General features: G+C 48.7%; 1 gene segment (V, D, J or C); it reads right to left on the bottom strand.

Annotated features, from left to right (window-relative positions):
* Positions 1 to 745: 745 nt before the first annotated feature.
* Positions 746 to 2,909, bottom strand: LOC311531650 (immunoglobulin lambda variable 8-61-like). The segment is given in 2 exons: positions 2,840 to 2,909; positions 746 to 2,724 (listed from the first exon to the last, which is right to left on the bottom strand).
* Positions 2,910 to 19,708: the final 16,799 nt, after the last annotated feature.

The raw sequence follows: 19,708 nt of genomic DNA, 5'->3' as shown, positions 1-19,708 counted from the left end.
GTTTGGGCTTGGCTGTGCGTAGCTGGAGCTGGCAATGAGCCACCCGAACCAAGAGTCAGAGACAGCCACGTGCATGGTGCTGGCTGGAGGGGAGCCAGTCACACGTGGAGAGGGAGATTTGTGAGTCCTGAGTGCAGAAATGATATGTGAGGCAATGCGGGAGGGGGTCGCAAACCCAGGGAATGGGGTGGGGGGGAAGAGGCAGGGATGAGGCCAGAGCCCTGTGGAGTCCCCCAGAGAGGAGGAGAGGGGAGGAGACATCGCTGAGGTAGCAGAGAGAAATGGGGGGAGAACTAGTCCCCCGTGTCTACACTATTGTTCCTCGGGAAATCTCCTGCTGTTACACCCCCTGGGTACAAGCAGTAATGGGAGCCTGTAACGATGCTGGTTCTGCTGGGACCCAACTGAGAGTGCCAATTCAGGACAAATTGCTTAAAGCAGGGCAGTTGCAGCCCAAGGCTGGGGTTCCTTTGCACACCAAGGCAAACCAAAGCAGCCAAACAGAGAAGACTTCGGTTTTGCCCTCCTGGCTAACCACAATCATACAAGCAATTCCCTTAGACACTCCAGTTTCCCAGTATCACCACCAGTGCCCCTTGTTATGGGGACACATGGTTATGAAAACCAATACCCCGGTAAAAGAAAAAAGGGTTCTCTCGATCCCAAAGGACCAAGCCCCAGACCCAGGTCAATGTACAAATCAGATCTTACCCACCAATCACGCTGTTGCCAATCCTTTCGACTCTAAAATCTAAAGGTTTATTCACAAAAGGAAAAAGAGATAGATGAGAGCAAGAGTTGGTTAAATGGAACCAATGACATACAGTAGTGGCCAAGTTCTTGCTTCAGGCTTGTTCCAGTGATGGCACAAACTGCAGGTTCAAATCAAGTCTCTGGAGAACAGCCCCAGCTGGGGTGGGTCACTCAGTCCTTTGTTCAAAGCTTCAGTGTAGCAAAGTCCCTCCAGAGGAATGAAGCAGGATTGAAGACAGGACGGATGTGAGGCATCAGCCTTTTATAGTCTTTTCTTGGTGTAAGAACCCCGCTTTGTTCTTACTGGGGAAAATTACAGCAAAATGGACTTTGGAGTCACATGGGCAAGTCCCTACATGCTTTGCTGAGTCACAAGGCATATCTGCCTTCTCTCAATGGGTCAGTTGTAGATCTGATGGTCCTTAATGGGCCATCAAGCAGGCTAGGTAGAGCTGACACCAACTTGTCTGGGGTGTCACCCAGAAGCACAGCATAAGTTTGAAATACAGACAGTATAGATCCAATATTCATAACTTTAACTACAAAAATGATACACACATATAGACAGCATAATCCTAACCAGCAAACCATAACCTCTCCCTAGACCCCTTACAGAACAACCTTTATACAATATTTGCTGCAAATATATAAGCGTGGTTGCAACAGTGATCTATACAGTTACAGATTATGTCAATAACGTCACAGAGCCTGAGTGTAGACAGTGTATTACCCCCATGATACGTAAGCCTGCTCAGAGCAGGGGGCAGGGCTGTGGGGGAGGGCAGTAGTGTCAGGCCAGGCTCTAGAGGATAGGGGTCAGGGAGGAGGGGGAACTTTGGGACACAGCCACCAACACTCCTGCTTTGGCTAGGACAGCCCCGGCCTTTCCCGCAGCAGGACACTGACTCCGCAGCCAGCAGATGAACTTTTCTATTGAGGTTCTTATGCCGCACCCATCCCTGCGGTACCTGAGCACCGAGACTGGCCCACGGGGAACTAGACATGGCCACGGGCCTGTGGCTTGCTGGACTGCAGGGGCCGGGAGGAGCAGGGCCATGGAGGCACTAATGAACTTCTGGAGGGGACCAGGGAAGCTGCCAAGCAGCTGGGATGGGGCCAGGGAGGAGGTTCTAGGGAGGAGGGATTTTGATATCATCTATTATCTGATACACCCTGTGTCTGGACACTTCATCCAGCCCCGGCAACTGGAATGGACGAAGGGATCTGAGAGGTCTTTCCTACATTTCCTCTAACTTCCAGGCCATTCAGGGTGTTGTCCAGCTCGTGGGATAACACGGGGGAACTATGTTCGGGGAGACGTGTCTCTTTACCCAAGGAGCTTGTGGCCGTCTGCTCCCTGTGGGAACCAGGCAGTGGTGGGTCTGTAACCCGGGGATCCAGAAGGCTGGAAAAGCTGCTCCTTGTAAAGAGACTGAGTTGAAAGCATAAGAGCGGCTGCCATCTCCCCAAGAGAGAGTGAATGGAGAGTGGGTGGAGCAGCGCTCCCTGCTGACAGCAAGTGGCTGAAATTCCAAAGAAGGAACCCTCAGGGTCTCATGCATTGAAGAGAGGAAGCAAACTGCGCAGTCAGTGCAGGGCCCAGGCTGGAGGGGATGAAGACAGGGGAGGTTTTTGTCTCAGTTCCCCGTTTGGCTGGATCACGGTGATTCCCACTACTAGCCCACACAGCACAGTAATAGTCAGCCTCGTCCTCTGCCTGGACACTGGTGATGGTCAGGGCAGCGTTGTTCCCGGAGATGGACCCCGAGAACCGCGCAGGGATCCCGGAGGGTCTGCTATTGGTGCTGTATATCAGCTGCCGAGGAGCAGAGCCAGGTTTCTGCTGGAACCAGCCTGGATAGTTGCTGGTGGTGACGGCTCCAGTGCTCAGGCTGCAGGACACAGTGACTGCCCCTCCTGGGGCCACCGACATCGAGGGCTCCTGAGTCACCACGGGCTGCGAACTGACCCCTGAAATCAACAGTACAAACACACTCAGCACAAGGACTCTGGATCCTCACAGACAAACCTCCTCCCCTGCAAGTGCCCTTTATATTTTGGTCACTAAATGAAACAATCCCCTCACCTGAGCAGTACGTGAGCAGCGCGAGGAGCAGAGGGGCCCAGGCCATGGTGGATCCAGATGAGCTCGGCTTCCTGAGGCAAACGGGTCTCTTATGGGACCCTCCAAAACCTCTCTTAAACCCCCAGTGCTGTAGAACGGCCTCTTCATGCAAATCTCCTCCCTGTTTATTGGCTGCTGTTTTTTTTAAAAATCTTAATCCTGAGTTTTAACGAATACAAAGACGCTCACATTTCAAATTTAACTTCCAGTTTTGGCTTCATTTTAAATAAGATTTTTTTGTAAAAAAAAAGTACCTCCCTATAAATTTGTACATTTTCAATTATTATTTCATGTTCAAATTGAAATAGGTTTTGCTAGTATCATTGAATAAAGGGGTCCTTACTTTAACATACTCCTTAAATAAAATTAACACGACCAGATGGTGCTATCACACAGACTGACAAGTTCTCTCTAACTGTCTGTGCAGGGAGCTAGATCTGGGAGAAATGTTTGTTTTTAGTTTTGGGGAATCACAGTTTGACAAGCTGCGCATGTAGCAGAGTAAATCTGGTCACTACTTTGTCTCTCTGACCAAATAATTTCTTCGTCCGTAGGCAGCAGTTGCAACTATCTGCATGGATGCAAACGTAAATATCACATGGTGCCAAACACTTTGTAATGACTGTTATATGGGTTATCCCCAGGGATTGAACAGGAGCACTGTGGAGCTGAAGCAGGAGCCTCCTATATCTTGAGCCAAAGGACTAAGGGGCAGATTTTTAAAGGTGCCTAGTTACATCTTTAGACACCTGAATCCCTTTACAAATCAGGTCCTAAATCCTGTTCTTGGTATCTGCGCTATGTTCTGGACAGACGGGGATGCGTGATCCCCACTGAATGGGGGGTGATGCTACAACACCTCCCTGTGGCCTCTTGTCCCTGGCTTTTCTAGCTACTCCCCTGTCCCCCTTGCTCCTCACAGTGAGAGAGAAACAAACTTGGATCATTCCCGCCGAGTCAGACTCACTGGGACAAACCCAGCGGGCGGGTGGAAGGGGATGTCAGTTCCATGTGGGTACAGCTGGGGGTGCTCAGCTCTGAATTTGGCCTTTACTCTGTGAACGGCCGTTACTGGCTGCTGGGAGGAGCCGTTAGCGTCACGTTAGTGCAGCACATCTGACGTGTGGAGAACAATGGACGAGCTTTGCATCGCTGGGCACACAGATATTTTCTATCACATGCCCATGGGGAGGGGTCACTGCCACCATCACTGCCATGCAGCCGAGCCAGCTTCCCCCACACGGCCCCTCACGCGTGGATGTGCCCCCTGGAAACACCCCCAGAACTAACTCATTCCCCTCCTTCCACTCTCCCTCCAGCTCTCCTTTGCCATGATGCCTACAAACAAATTGCCAGCAGTGAGGCCGTGGGTGTGCTGAGACCCTTCCCATCCTGCTGCCAGGATTGTCTCCTTGCTGCCTTCTGCCACCCACAGCCCGGTCTGTAACCACGTCTTGTCTCACACTGAGATTGTTCCCTCCTTAGCCGGGACCGTCTTTGTGTTCTGTGTTTGTACAGCGCCCAGCACAATGGGGACCTGGGCCATGACCTGTCCTCCCAGGGGCTACAGAAATACAGATACGTAATAATCACAGTGATGTAGCCACCTCTGAAGGACATTCCTGGGCAACATTTTGCAGAGGTATTCAGCATTAAATGTAATGTCAGTTAAATTACGCGTAAATAAAAAACATTTTGCAAATAAATATCCAGCAATTACAATTAGAAGTAGTTCATAATTCTGCAACCTAAATCAGTACAATTGGGTGTCTCGGACCTCCTGTCTCTCCTCCTCCCCCACCACTCAGTCTAAGTGAGGGATCTGAAAGGACGCAGCTGTTCAAACACCATGGTCTGTGCACTAGACCCTTGAAGACAAATGTGCATTGAACAGTTACTTTATTCCACTAGAAACTATTCACAATACAAGTGCAGGGTGACAGCGCCCCCTGGTGCCCAATCATAACTGAATCACATCACCCACCTGCAGAAGCGTAGACGGGGAAAATCCAGGTGTATCTCAAATCCCATTTTATTCTCTCCAGTCTCTGGAGTTTAAGGAGAGATTCATTACAGGTCCCAGCTACCTACAGCCCAGTTTGCTATTTGTGAGTGTGGCTGCGTGTTACTGTGTCCTTCCAATTCACCTTCTGGGCTAATATTTACATTTAGGAATAGCTAGGACTTGGGACCCCCTGTGACTTGTCAGATACAAGTATAGCAGGACTGGGGTGAGTGGTGTGCACTATTCCCTCTCAGCTGTGCATGTGCACACACATCCTAAACCCCGCACACACGGCGAAACACTGCACGCACAAAAAATGAAATACTACATCGGAGCCAGGCTGACATATCATTTACAGGCAACTTTTGACATTGTTTGCCCGCCATCTATCAACGCAGCCAGATTCTACTAGCTGGCAAGGGGGGCAAAGGGAAAGGAGGGCAATGAATCGTACCTCTCCCCTCCAGCATTTGGAACGTGGAACGCTGATCACATCGGGACGGTCGGGACCCACACATCTCCATTTTCCCACGTTTTTTGGCTGCAGATGCACGGACGTGATCGGAGCTAGGCACAGACTTCCTGTATCCTGATCTGAATGATCTCCCGTTTGCCCTTTTGTCTAGTCACACTGTTAAGCGCATTGAAATAGTAGCCATACAATAAAAGTATTAATTTTAAATAAACCAATCTGGTAAAAAATCAATCCCAAAATGTCACTGTCTCGAGGTCTAAAGCGTAAAAGAACAGCGACTTCATTTAAATCTGGATGGCTGGATGAGACTATAGAGACGGTTACACCGAAGTCACATAGTGTAATGCTTGTTAAACTTCATGAAATATTCATATATCATGAGGACAACAGAGTGGTTTGTGTATATTGTCGAGATGCCAGAGCTTCGGGAGAATTTTCAACAGGAAGAATGTGGAACGATGTATGGACGTTGGATTTCTTAAAGCGTCATCTGTCAAATCCCTATGTTCAAAATACAAAGACTTTTTTGCTGAAGAGATTGTTATAGTCAGTCAGTACAATGACTTCAAGTTTGCAGTAGCTGAAAGAATCAAAAGCCAATTGGTTTTAAGTTTCCCAGATATGGTGACATTTGCTCACCAGAATGAACAGTTTCAGGATCTTGCAAAGTTGATGGATATTGGAGGAACATTCCTAACATCAAATGCAGAATGTGAGTGTGGCTTTAGCTTAATGAACACTCTAAAAAACAAACTACGGAATCGTTTACAAGTAGCTCATTTGGACATGCTGATGTGTATTCAGAGTTACCAGCTGGATGGAGGACTGATGGATCTGGACAGAGTTTACATTGAATGGGCAAATGAAAAAGATCGCAGGAAAAAACAGTCAGGTTAGTTTAGCAGTCTTTGACATTTTGACCAATAAGGAAATTAAAATGCATTTGTAATTACATATCTTATTCTTGGCTGATAATCATTTATTGGGTTTTTTTTAGGAAAATTTTAAATTTAAAACACAAACTCTTGTTTTTCTTTTTTTACTTATGATGTCTCTATTTGAAAACCCACATAAATTGACATAATGGCATACTTATTAAATTGTCTTTATTATATGTTTATCAAAATCTTTTCAGACATGTGTATAGAATGAAAGGTGAAAGTGGACACCAACGGGCAGAAGCCTATGGACTGATAATGATCATGATTAATATGTGCTTGATATATGCTCATGATTGTCTATAAAAAAGATCATAAAGCGTAGTGCTTAAAACTAACTTCTGCTTCATGAAGAATGGTTACATTTCCTTTTCCTAAGTATTTAAAAATGACATTTATAAAATAACGTGGTGTAAAACTATTATTATCACAAGTTGCAAATTAAAACTTTTTAAACGTATAAGCATTTTACTCACTTGGGCGCATTTGCCTCCTGGTATACAAATTTGAACTCTGCTTCAAAAATTTGCACAGAAGAACCATTTGGGGCACACGGCAAAAATTAGAGGGAACATTGGTGGTGGGGTCTTTACTACATGGTGGCTTCTGTGTTTTGTTTAACCAGGCCATTTTGCAAGCTCAGCCTTAACTAACAGGACTGTTCTTATCATGGCAAGGATCAGTTTCTTATCTACCTTGGCTCTGCTTTTGTGTGAAATGTCTGGGCTCTGGGATCTGACACCCAGCTGTGCGGGCTCTGAGTTTCACTGAAGAATGAGCTGGCATTTAACAGACAGATACTGCCTCGTCTCAGGGCATGAATCTGGGAACTGGAGTTTGGAATGTTTCCTTTAGGATTATAACTGAATCTTACTGCTGCTGCCAGGCTGTAGAGGGGGTGGGGTCAAATCCTGGTCCCACTGAAGGAAATGATAACACTGCCATCCAGTGCAGTGGGACAAAGACTTTGCCTTAAATTTTCAGAGGTTGATCAAGTTAGTGAGCTGCCATCACAGGGGAGTGGGACAGCGCATGGGGACACCTCAGTAATTTCAGATTGGCTGAATGATCATATCTTAACGCTGACATGATGGGCTCATGCAGCGTTGGAGGAGGGAAGAACAGGATTTTGTCTGAGTTCCCCATCTGGCTGGGTCACTGTGCAACACCATCACTGGTCCCTGCACCACAGTAATAGTCAGCTTCATCCTCTGCCTGGAAGCTGGTGATGGTTAAGTAGCCAGTTGTCTTCAAGGCGTCTTTGGAACCAGAGAAGCGACTGGGGACCCCAGAGCCCTGGTGCTTGTCCGAGTCAGTGTTGTACATCAGAAGGTATCTTGGGCTGTTCCCATCTTTCTGTTGGTACCAGGTGACACTTCCAAATGTGTATCCACTGCTAAGGGCGCAGGAGAGTTTAACTGTGTTGCCAGTGGACACTGACACTGAGGGCGGCTGAGTCAGAGTAAACTGGGAGAGGGAACCTGGAAAGAAATAAAAAATGCTGCAAGATCATCATGGCCTGGAGTTAACGCCTGCACGTTTCCTGCTGAGCCAGGAGTCTGGGAATCAGGAATACGGAGGAATTCAGCGAAAAGTCCTTCTAAATAAATCTGAGATCAGAAACCCTCCCCCTTACCAGGGCAGTAAGTGAGCAGCGTGAGGAGCAGAGGGGCCCAGGCCATGGTGGATCCAAACGAACTTGGTTCCCTGCAACAAACAGGTCTCTGGCGGGGACCCTCTGATTCTCTCTTAAACCCCCAGTGCTGGAGAATGGCCCTCTCATGCAAATCCTCTGCCTGCTCACTGGCTGCTGCTGTAGAGTTAGTGTACACCAGGGGGGTTCTCATTAGAGTTCTTTGTCCCTCCTCCCCCCGCCCGCCAACTCCAAGCAGCTCCTGATCTGAGTGTGTGCTTACCTCGTATTGGTCACTGCTGGTTATTACTTTCTGTTCAGCACCTTGAGTCCTGTGTTCTTCTCAGCCTTCTCCCTTTTGTGTTTTGGGCTAATATTTTGTAGACCCCAATAAGATGGGGCCCAAACACAATGACTGACGGATAATCTCTAAAGGGACGAGTCCTGTTGCTAATTTGCTCAGGTTTGTATCAGGTCTCTATCAAGCCAGCCTGGCCTTTTTTCTGTAAGTTGCCACGGGTGTGGATTCCTTGTTTCCCCAGCCCCTCACCAGCGGTGGGACAGTGATTGTAGCCTCCACCGGCTAGGGAAGAGAGAGAACTTTTATTTGTTAACAGTTAGGGGTGAAAGGTCCTGGGACAGTCGGGGTTTGTTCTGAATTCAGTGCTGTAGTCTGCCAGCTGGGAGAACAAAGCCCAGGGCGATGAGTCCGCTGAGCAGCCGCGTGGCCCAGCGGAAGGGAGGGAGGTTCCATGGTAGATGGGCAGGTGGTTTGTGAAGTGTGACGCACGGGGGCTGGGAGGAGTGTGACACTGGAGGTGGATTTCAGAGCGGTTCTAGGGACCCACCAGATGCTAGAATCCACAAGACCTAGTAGCTGACACTCGGCGCCTGTCTCTGTGTCGTGGTCCACCTGGCTCCCATCTACTGTCCCAGGAAAAAGGTTGGTGTCTCACAGTGCTCCAGCCACCTCAGCAGGGGGCGACAAGTACACGCTATTTACCCACAGAGAGTGACCAGCAGGACCTGCTCCTCAGCCATCAGACTCCCCTGGGTTCGCTCTGGGTGACAGGGGAGTTCCCTTTTCACGGCCATTTCACTTACAACAGTGGTGGTGTTATTAGAGTCACCAGATGGGCCTGTCTCAGCGAGTGGTACAAGTTCTCTTGAACTGACTGTGAGATCTTGGCACGGTCCTTTTGTAGCAGCTGATCAAATACCAGAAACAATCTGTTCACTTCTTAGCTTCCCTGGAGCAAGACAGAAGAGCTCAGCATTACTACACAGAGAGACATTTTATAAGAGATATACATGGGCAAGGATTACGTCACCCACCCCTGAAGTGCAGCCACCTCTGCAGAACATTCCTGGGCAACTTTTGGTTGCACAGTTTGACATTCAGTGTATGTGTTAAAAAAATCTTTATAAATCAGTCTCCAGCAGCTACCAGAGCAGATATGTATAAATCTCCAACCTAACTCAATGCATTTGAGTTCCTTCAATGCTCTGTCTCACCTCTACCCCACCCAATGTGTCTGCACAAGGGATTGGAAAGGATGCAGCTGTTTGAACACCACAGTCCATTGCACACACAGGTGAAGATAAATATGTATCAGTTACTTAATTCCCGTGTAGACAGTTCACAGTGCAAATGCCGGGAGACATCGCCCTCTGATGCCCCGTCGTAACTGATCCTCATCACTGAGCTGCAGAAGAGTAGATGGGGAAAATCCAAGTACCTCCCAAATCTCATTTGTATTTTCTTTCCATCTCTGGAGTTTAAGGAGCGATTCACTGTCGTTCCCAGCTACAGACAGCTCAGTTTGTCTTATGAATGAGGCTCTGTGTTAATACATCCCTTCAACTCCCCTTCTGTGCTGCTAGTTCACATGCAGAGGAGCCCGGACTTGGGAAGACCCGGTGACTTGTCAGATATGTGGACAGCAGGACCGGGGAGTGAAAGTGCTGTGGGGTCTTTACAACTCAGTTGCTCTCAATGTGGCTTCTGTGTGTTTTGCAGCGTGATCAGTTTGCAGGCTTGGCCTTAGGTCCTGGGGCTGTTCTTATCAGGGCCAGGGGCTGTTCTTTTCCTGCCCTGGCTTAGTTTGTGTGAAACACCTGGGCTCTGGGACCTAACACCCAGATGTTCGGGCTCTGAATCTCGCTGGGTTGGCACTGAAGTGTGAGCTGGTAATTAAGGGACCGGACTCCCTCCTCTCACAGCATGTACTTGGGAACGGGACACTGGAGTGTTTTCTTTGGCGTTATTATCTCGATCTGGGTAGCACAGTGAGGTTCCATAAAGTGACTCATCCTCATCCCATGGACAATAAATGGCAACATTCCCATTGGGTCAAGAGCCCAAGATTTGGCCTTAAATGTCCAGACCCTGATAATCCTTCGTAGTGCCCCTCACTGATGATTGGAATGTGCCTAGTTAAACCCCAACACATCAGCAAGGAAGATCGTTGCACCCAGACACACATACATTGGAGTCATGAGCCATACAGGCTGATCGAACACAAGGGTTTTGTCTAAGTTTCCCATCTGGTCGCATCACTGTGCAGCATCCCACTCCCTGTTCCACAGTAATAATCAGCCTCATTTTTCCTCTTGGACATCAGTGACAGTTAGGTTGATGGTTGTATTAGCCACATCTTTAGAACCAGAGAAGCGACAGGGGACCCCAGTGCCCTGGTGCTTGGCGGCATTGCATTTGTACCACAGAAGATATTCTGGAGTATTTCCAATTTTCGGCTGGTGCCAGGTGGCATGTGTAATCAGATACCCACTGCTGAGGGTGCAGGAGAGTTGAACAGTGCAGCTAGTTCCCGCTCAAGTCGCTGCCAACAATTCTTTTTGTACCAGGTCTGGTCTTGGCCAAATCAGTACTCGCTTTGGTTTTGCAGCCTCCTCTATCATTGTCTATCATGAGGCTTTCACCTGCCCCAGTGCTTGGTTTGCAGTCTGTAACTGTGTTTCCAGGGCCTGTAGTTGACTTAGCATCTCTTCCTCAACTCTCTGGAGCCACTGCCCTGGGCTGTCCAGATCACACACCTCAGTCTTCCCCTGGGCCCCTGGCCCAAGAGCCCATGTCCAACTGAGGATCGTCCTATGGTCAGCTCGTCCAAACAGTACCCGTCTTGTAACAGGGCTGGGACACGAGGCCAATCTCTGCCGACAATTACAGGCCAGGGGAGGTCTCTTACTAGGCTGACCCTCAGCTTGTTCATCTCAGCTTATATTTCTATGTCTTGTTCCATTGCTGGGTACACTCCTGTTTCACTATGTGCACACGAAATGTGCACCAGCAACTGGCAATCTAGTCTGACGGATGGGAGTCTGCACCCACGAACTAGCGCCTGTCCACACCAGGAGTTGATCAGTCCTCTTATTTCATGGCCAGCCATGTTAGCAGTGGAGTGCGCCCCCTACTGAGGGACCATCCCAAGCCACAGACCTGGCTGTGGTAGTAATGCAAATACCCGCACTCCATGAGTGGACAGTCCTTTCTTAGCTGACCTGTTTGGCCACACTGGAAACATACCATTGTGTTCTCCTGACTGATTCCTGGGTTTGTCCCATGATAATTCAGGTGCTGCTACCTCCTCCGGTCTGTTAGGTACCAGATTGTCTCAGAATTTGTCTCCCCAGATGTCCCCCTCACCATTCTACCGTCGGGGTCTCTGTCACCTTGCTTCCCTCAGAACAGTCCCCTTGAACTAAACCTTTGGTCGGGTGGTTCAGCCTTATCAGCTTCCATGTAGGCCTCCACCCTTGCCACGGCCTCATCAGTAGAAGTTGGTCAAAACCTCCAGACCCAACTTTGGGCTCCAGTAGGCAAGACCCATAGGAATGGTTCTAAGATTACAAGGTCCACCACCTTTGTGACGGGTTTCCCCCCAGGTGCCACCTAGAACTGGGGTGCAGCTAAGCCCTCTGTCTCACCAATCTAGGTACCCTTTCACACTGTCACAGTGTGATCAGCTGCAAAGCCCTCCAAGCTTGCACTCACACCAGCATCCACAGGCAGGGATCACACACAGGTGTATTCATGAATATCCTGGCCAGCCACTGCATGAACCAGCACAGAGCGGCTCCAGCCAAAATACTCTCAGTTCCCCAGCCTAAGACCCCAGAGCTGTCAAAAACCCGACCAGTATGAATTTATTACAATTACCCAGTTCGCCCCTCCCTCCATGTGAAGAGGAATATGCACAAATTTTTAACTAAGCTGAAATTTTTCCCAAACACTTCCCTCAAACCGCAGTGTTTTAGAAGTAAAATATAAAATAGATGTATTAACTACAATAGATAGATTTTAAGTGATTACAAGTAATAGCAAACCAACCAAAGTAGATTACCTAGCAAATAAACAAAATCCCAATCTAAGTTTTATCGACCAGATAGGATTTGTATCAAGCAGTGTCTCACTGATAATATAAACAGTCCCTCAAGTTTCCTTCTTCCCTGCATGGGACCCCCCTTCCCCATTTCAATCTTTGTTCCTAAGGTGTTTCCAGGTGCTTTGTTGTGGGGAGAGAGAGTCCAGTCATGATGTCACTTCCCCCTTTTATATCTTCTTCCAACTTGCTGGAAATTTCTTTTGCTGTGACCTGGGTCAAACAGTCCCCCTTGTATAGTTGTGATGTCTCTGAGAGGTTTCTCTTGCACCCAGTTCCTGGAGTAAACCTTGTGAGTGTGCATATTTCCTCAATAGGCCATCAATATTGTTTGACCTCCTTAGTGTTGTACCTGAAAGGCTGCCTGTGGGTGTTCCCAGCCTCACAACATGTTTCAGTAGCACATACACAGCAAAACTTCATAACTTCACATACAATGATAGCTGGGGGGGCAACTTTCTATTTGCAGAAAACCAAACACCCTTACCCCACCCACTGACCGGCCCCGTCTCCAAGGGCCTGCCCCCAGCTAACTCCATCCCCCATCCCGCCATCACTCACTCTCACCCACTGTCATTCACTCGCTCATTTTTGGGCTGGGGCAGGGGCTTGTGTTGTGAGAGGAGGGTGAGAGCTCCGGCTGGGGGTGTGGGCTCAGGGGTGGGGCTGGGGTTTGGAGTGCAGGAGGGGGCTCAGGGCTGGGGCAGGGGCATGGGAGGGGGTATGGGGAGTGGGCTCCAGATGGCACTTACCTCAGGCAGCTCCTGGGAAGCAGCGACATCTCCCTCCGGCTCCTAGACAGAGGGGCAACCACGTGGCTCTGTGTGCTGCCCATGCCTGCAGGCACTGCCCCCTCAATTCACATTGGCCAATGGGAGCTGTTGAGCTCGTGCTTGGGGCGGGAGCAGCACACAGAGTCCCTCTGGCCATCCCTCTGCCCAGAAGCTGCACTGAGCCAGGTAGGTAGCCTGCCTACGCTGCCAACTGGACATTTAATGGCTTGGTCAGTGGTGCTGACCAGAGCCATCACGATCCCTGTTCGACTGGGCGTTCCTGTCGAAAACCGGTCTCCTGGCAACCCTATTGATAGCACATAAAACTTAACAGGATATTCATGTTCAATAGATTAAGATGTTTAGAACGATGCCTCACTTGGCATACTTTATATAAAACACATGATAATTATATCACCAGGGTGAATGTGGGGGTGCCAGGGTGTTGCTTTGGGGCACAGAGAGTCACAGTCTTGTCTAAAGAGTTTGTGTCAGGTTCCAGCCATCGTGTTACCAGAGCTCAGAAATATTGTGCTGGCCAGTGGCTTGCTGGATGGCAGGGGCCAGGAGGAGCAGGGCCATGGAGGCACTAATGAACTTCTGGAGGGGACCGGGGAAACTGCAAAGCAGCTGGGATGGGGCCAGAGAGGAGGTTCTAGGGAGGAGGGATTTTGATATCATCTATTATCTACTACACCCTGTATCTGGACACTTCATCCAGCACTTTCAACTGCAATTGACTAAGGGATCTGATCGGTCTTTCTTATGTTTCCCCTAACTTGCAGGTCATTCAGGGTGTTGTCCAGTTGGTGGGGTAACACAGGAAAACTCTGTTAGGGGAGATGTGTCTCTTTACCCAAGGAGTATGTGGCCGTCTGCTCTCAGTTGGAACCAGGCTGTGATGGGTCTGTAACCCAGGGATCTATAAGACAGGAAAACTGCTCCCTTTGCAGAGACCCAGCAAAGAACATGAGTGGCGGCCATCTCCCGCAGACAGAGTGAATGGGGAGTGGGTGGAGCAGCACCCCCTGCTGACAGTAAGAGGCTGAAATTCCTAAGAAGGAGCAATCAGGGTCTCATGTCCTGCAGGTAGAAACCAAACTGTGCAGCCAGTGCAGAGCCCAGGCTGGAGGAGATGATGGGGGGAAGAGAGGGGAGGTTTTTGTCTCAGTTCCCCATTTGGCTGGATCACTGTGATTCGTGCTACCAGTCCATACAATACAGTAATAGTCAGCCTCATCCTCTGCCTGGACACCAGTGATGGTCAGGGCAGCATTGTTACCGGATATGGACCCAGAGGACCGGGCAGGGATCCCGGAGGGTCGGCTATTGGTGCTGTATATAAGCAGCTTCGGAGCAGAGCCAGGTTTCTGCTGGTACCAGGAGGGATAGTTGCTGGTGGTGACGGCTCCAGTGCTCAGGCTGCAGGACAGAGTGACAGCCCCTCCTGGGGCCACCGACATCGAGGGCTCCTGAGTCACCACGGGCTGCGAACTGACCCCTGAAATCAACAGTACAAACACACTCAGCACAAGGACTCTGGATCCTCACAGACAAACCTCCTCCTCTGCAAGTGTCCTTCATATTTTTAAAAAGAAAAAGAGTACTTGTGGCACCTTAGAGACTAACCAATTTATCTGAGCATGAGCTTTCGTGAGCTACAGCTCACTTCATGCATCCGATGAAGTGAGCTGTAGCTCACGAAAGCTCATGCTCAAATAAATTGGTTAGTCTCTAAGGTGCCATAAGTACTCCTTTTCTTTTTGCGAATACAGACTAACACGGCTGTTACTCTGAAACCTTCATATTTTTGTCACTGAAGCAAATAATCCCCTCACCTGAGCAGTAAGTGAGCAGCGCGAGGAGCAGAAGGGCCCAGGCCATGGTGGGGAATCCAGATGAGCTTGGCTTCCTGAGGCAAACGGGTCTCTGGCTGGGACCCTCCAATTCTCTCTTAAACCCCCAGAGCCCGAGAATGGCCCCTTCATGCAAATCCGCTCCCTGTTCATTGGCTGCAGGTTCTCTGAAAATCTAACTCCTGACTTTTAAGAAGTACAGAGATGTTCACACATCAAATTTAGCCTCAAATTTAGGCTTTTTTTTAATAAGATTTTTTATTTAAAAAAAAAGTTATTCCTCATCAAATTTTACATTCAAATTGAAACCAGTTTTTGCTAGTATTATGTATTATAAGGGGTCCTTACTTTAACCTACTCCTCGAATAACATTTAACACAAGCAGACGATGCCAAATTCTGGCAGACTGACAAGTTCTCTCTAACTGCCTGTGTGGGGAGCTGGACCAAGGAGAAATGTTTATTTTTAGTGGTGGGGAATCAGTTTGACAAGCTGCGCATGTAGCAGAGTAAATCTGGTCTCTTCTTTGTCTTTCTGACCGAATAATTTCTTAGTTGCAGCTGCTGCCTACAGACTATCTGCATGGATCCAAACATAAATATCACTTGGTACCAAACACTCTGTAACGACCATCAGCTAGGTTATCCCCAGAATGGAACAGAAGAATTCCAGAGCTAAAGCAGGAGCCTCTATATCCTGAGCCAAAGGACTAAGGGGCAGATTTTTAAAGGTGCCAAGCTACATCTTTATGCACCTAAATCCCATTACAAACCAGGTCCTAAGTCCTCTGCTTGGTATCTGCGCTATGTTCTGGACAGATGGGGATGTGTGATCCCCACTGAATGGAGGGAGATGCTACAACACCACCGTGTGGCCTCTTGTCCCTGGCTTTTCTAGCTACTCCCCTGTCCCCCTTGCCCCTCACATGAGAGAGAAACAAACTTGGATTGTTCCCGCCGAGTCAGACTCACTGGGACAAATCCAGCGGGCAGGTGGAAGGGGATGTCAGTTCCATGTGGGTACAGCTAGGGGCGCTCAGCTTTGAATTTGGCCATTACTCTATTAACGGCCGTTACTGGCTGCTGGGAGGAGTCGTTAGCGTCACGTTAGTGCAGCACGTCTGACGTGTGGAGAACAATGGACGAGCTTTGCATCGCTGGGCACACAGATATTTTCTATCACATGCCCATGGGGAGGGGTCACTGCCACCACCACTGCAGTGCAGCCAGGCCAGCTTCCCCCACACGACCCCTCACGCATGGACGCGCCCCCTGGAAACACCCCCAGAACTATCTCATTCCCCTCCTTCTACCCTCCCTCCAGTTCTCCTTTGCTATGATGCCTACAAACAAATTGGCAGCAGTGAGGCCACGGGTGTGCTGGGTCCCTTCCCATCCCGCTGCCAGGATTGTCTCATTGCTGCCTTCTGCCACCCACAGCCCGGTCTGTCGCCCCCTGTTGTCCCTTGTCTCATACTGAGATTGTTCGCTCCATAGAAGGGACTGTCTTTGTGTTCTGTGTTTGTACAGCGCCCAGCACAACAGAGACCTGGGCCATGACCTGTCCTCCCAGGGGCTACAGTAATACAGATACGTAACAATCACAGTTATGCAGCCATCTCTGAAGGACATACCTGGGCAACATTTTGCAGAGGTGTTCAGCATTAAATGGAATGTCTGTTAAATTACATGTAATGAAAAACATACTTTGGAAAGAAATACCCAGCAATTCCATTGAGAAGTAGTTCATAATTCTGCAACCTAAATCAGTACATTTGAGTGCCTCAAACCTTCTGTCTCTCTTCCTCCCCCACCACTCGGTCTGAATGAGGGATCTGAGAGGACACAGCTGTTCAAACATCACAGTCTGTGCTTCAGACTCTTGAAGACAAATGTGTGTTATATCCTTACTTTATTCCCCAGAAACTATTCAGAACACAAGTGCAGCGTGACAGCACCCCCTGGTGCACAGTCAGAACTGAACCACATGCAGAAGTATAGATGGGGAAAATCCAGGTGTATCTCAAATCCCATTTTATCCCCTCCAGTCTCTGGAGTTTAAGGAGAGATTCATTCCAGTTCCCAGCTCCATGCAGCCCAGCTTTGGCCTTATGAATATGGCTGCCTTCAGCCTCCTTGTGAGTTCTAATATTTTACATCAAGGGACTTCAAAGGCCCTGGCACCCCCTGTAACTCATCAGACAAATACAAGGCAGGGTCTGGAAGGGGAAGGGGGTGTGCAGAGGAAGGTTCTTTCTACTCAGTGGGTCTCGGTGAGGCTTTGGTCTCCGTTAACAAAGGCTCACACTTTCCTAACATGGCCTGGAAACTGAACCATGTTTCCTTCATGTGTGAAAGGCTCTTCTCAGCCCCAGACACCACTTGCTGGCCTTCCTCTGCCTTTGATATTTATAAGGGGCTTTTTCCCATGGGATCTAAGGCAATCTGAACTCTGGCCTGTATGGTTCATACCCCCACACTTAGGAGCTCTGTATTGGCTGAGGGATGAAGTTAACCCCCTGATGCCTTGTTTAATTTGCTCATTCAACAGGCTCACCCTTTCCTAATGGGCCAATTCTTCACATTCTGATGGACCAGTTGTGTCCAGACTTGTCCGGGTTTATGTGTGTATATAAATCCAGTCGTTACACTGAGAAGTGGTTCATAAATCTACAACATAAGTCAATACATCTGCGTTCCGTCAACCCTCTGTCTCATCCCTCCGCCACCCAGTGTGTCTGCAGGAGGGGTTTGAACAGATGCAGCTCTCTGAACACCACAGCCTGCTGCACAGACCCTTGAAGGTAAATGTGTATTAAACACTGACTGTATTTCACTACCAACAGTTCACAAGTGCAGGGAGACCGCGCTCTCTTGTGTCCAGAGTCATAGCTGAACCATGTTGCTACACTGCCCTACAGCACCTGGGGAAAATCCAGCTGCTTCTCACATCCCACTGAATTCTCTCCAATCTCTGGAGTTTGAGAGATTCATTACAGGGCCCAGCTACACACAGCCCAGTTTGCCATTTGTGAGTGTGGCGGTGTGCTATTTTGTCCCTACAACTCACCTCCTGGGCCAATATTTACATGTAGGAATAGCTAGGACTTGGGAACCCCTGTGACTCCTCAGATACACGTACAACAGGACTGGGGCGAGTGGTGAGGTCTTTACGAATCAGTTACTCTCAATGAGGATTCTGTGTTTTGTTTCACCAGGTCATTTTGCAGGCTCAGCCCTTCCTACCAGGGCTGTTCGTATCGTGGCCAGATCCGTCCCTTTCCTACCCTGACTCTGCCTGTGTGTGAAACGCCTGAATTCTGGGATCTAACACCCAGCTGTGCAGGCTCTGAGTTCCACTGGGTTTTCACTGAAGAATGAGCTGGTATTTAATAGACTCAAACTACCTCCTCTCACAGCATGTATCTGGGAACTGGATTTAGGAATGTTTCCTTTAGGATTATAACTGAATTTCATTGCTGCAGGAACACTGCATTGCAGGGCTCAAATCCTGGTCCCATTGAAAGAAATGATAAAACCACTGTTCAGTTCAGTGGGACAAAGACTTATGTATTATAGATACTCATGGATATTGTGCTTTAAAGCCTGTGGTGTTTAAACCAGATATGGCAGGAGCAGTTGATGAATAGGGTTTCTCCAAAGGAAAGAGGCCAACACCTCGAACCAGGTGTGGCCAGATTCAAGGGTCTATCCATTTGTATCAAACCTCTATCAGGTTTGCAGGAGGAGACATTGCATTGTAAAAGTCACTAGTGGTAGGGTGTGGGGGAGGCAACATGCAGCCTACACCAGATGGCGCAGTGTCCATACCCAGCAGGGAACAGGAACTTTATCTGGGATATATGTCAGAAGGATACATTCAAAGGTTTATTGGACAATACAGAGAGGGGAAGCAAATGCCTCAGTTATCCTTCCGCTGAGGAGACAAGGAAAACCAGCGCCTCGGCTCCATTGGGATCCTAGCTGAGAGCTAGCCAGCTATTGCTGGGGAAGGGAAGACTGGTGAGGAAACTACTTTGAACAAAGACAGGGGCTTATTAAGTGAGGTCTAAGCCATGAGAAAGTATTTTTACATTTGTTTGTAACCCTTTTTGCATTTATTCCTTCTACTTTGCATTTGTTTAATAAACTTGGTTACTTTTACTATAAAACAATTCAGGGCTGCATTTGAAGGGAAGAGTGTATTTATCCCAGTTAAATTAATAAGCTGGGATGTACTGACTCTTTAAAAGAGCACCAAACTTGATATCTTCTGTGAGCGTACAGTGGCAGGAGCTCTGCATTGCAGAGAAAGGTCTCTGAGGAGGCCCAGGGCTGCCATTCACTGTCTGTTATCTGCTGGGTGAGGTTTGGGCTGGGAGAGCCGTGAGGAGTTTGCTGGTGAGGAAGACAGACTGGGGTGGCAGGTAGATGCACAGTCTAATCTCCAGCAGAGCTCGCTCTTGGCTAACACAGTGGCTCACCGCTCTGGGTGTCCCCAGCAGCCTGTTACACAGGGTTCGTGAGTGTGAGAAGGAACTGTTATATCGTGGTGAGAGCCCAATAAACACAGAGATTCTTCTTCAGTGAAACTGAAAAGAACTGTCTGACTAGCTCAAAAAAAGCCCAGTCTCCTTGCTGTCAAAGGCCTTCTCCCCCTTCCAGACTAGCCATGCAGAGTGGGGGTATTTCAGCTTCTGCTTGTCTTGCCTTAGAAGCTATTTGTCAGACTCCAGCCCTTGCACAGA

This window comes from Lepidochelys olivacea (genome assembly GCF_965140295.1).
Source record: "Lepidochelys olivacea isolate rLepOli2 genome assembly, chromosome: 15".
Lineage (NCBI taxonomy): Eukaryota > Metazoa > Chordata > Testudines > Cheloniidae > Lepidochelys > Lepidochelys olivacea.
This window is presented reverse-complemented; position numbering and strand designations above follow the sequence as displayed.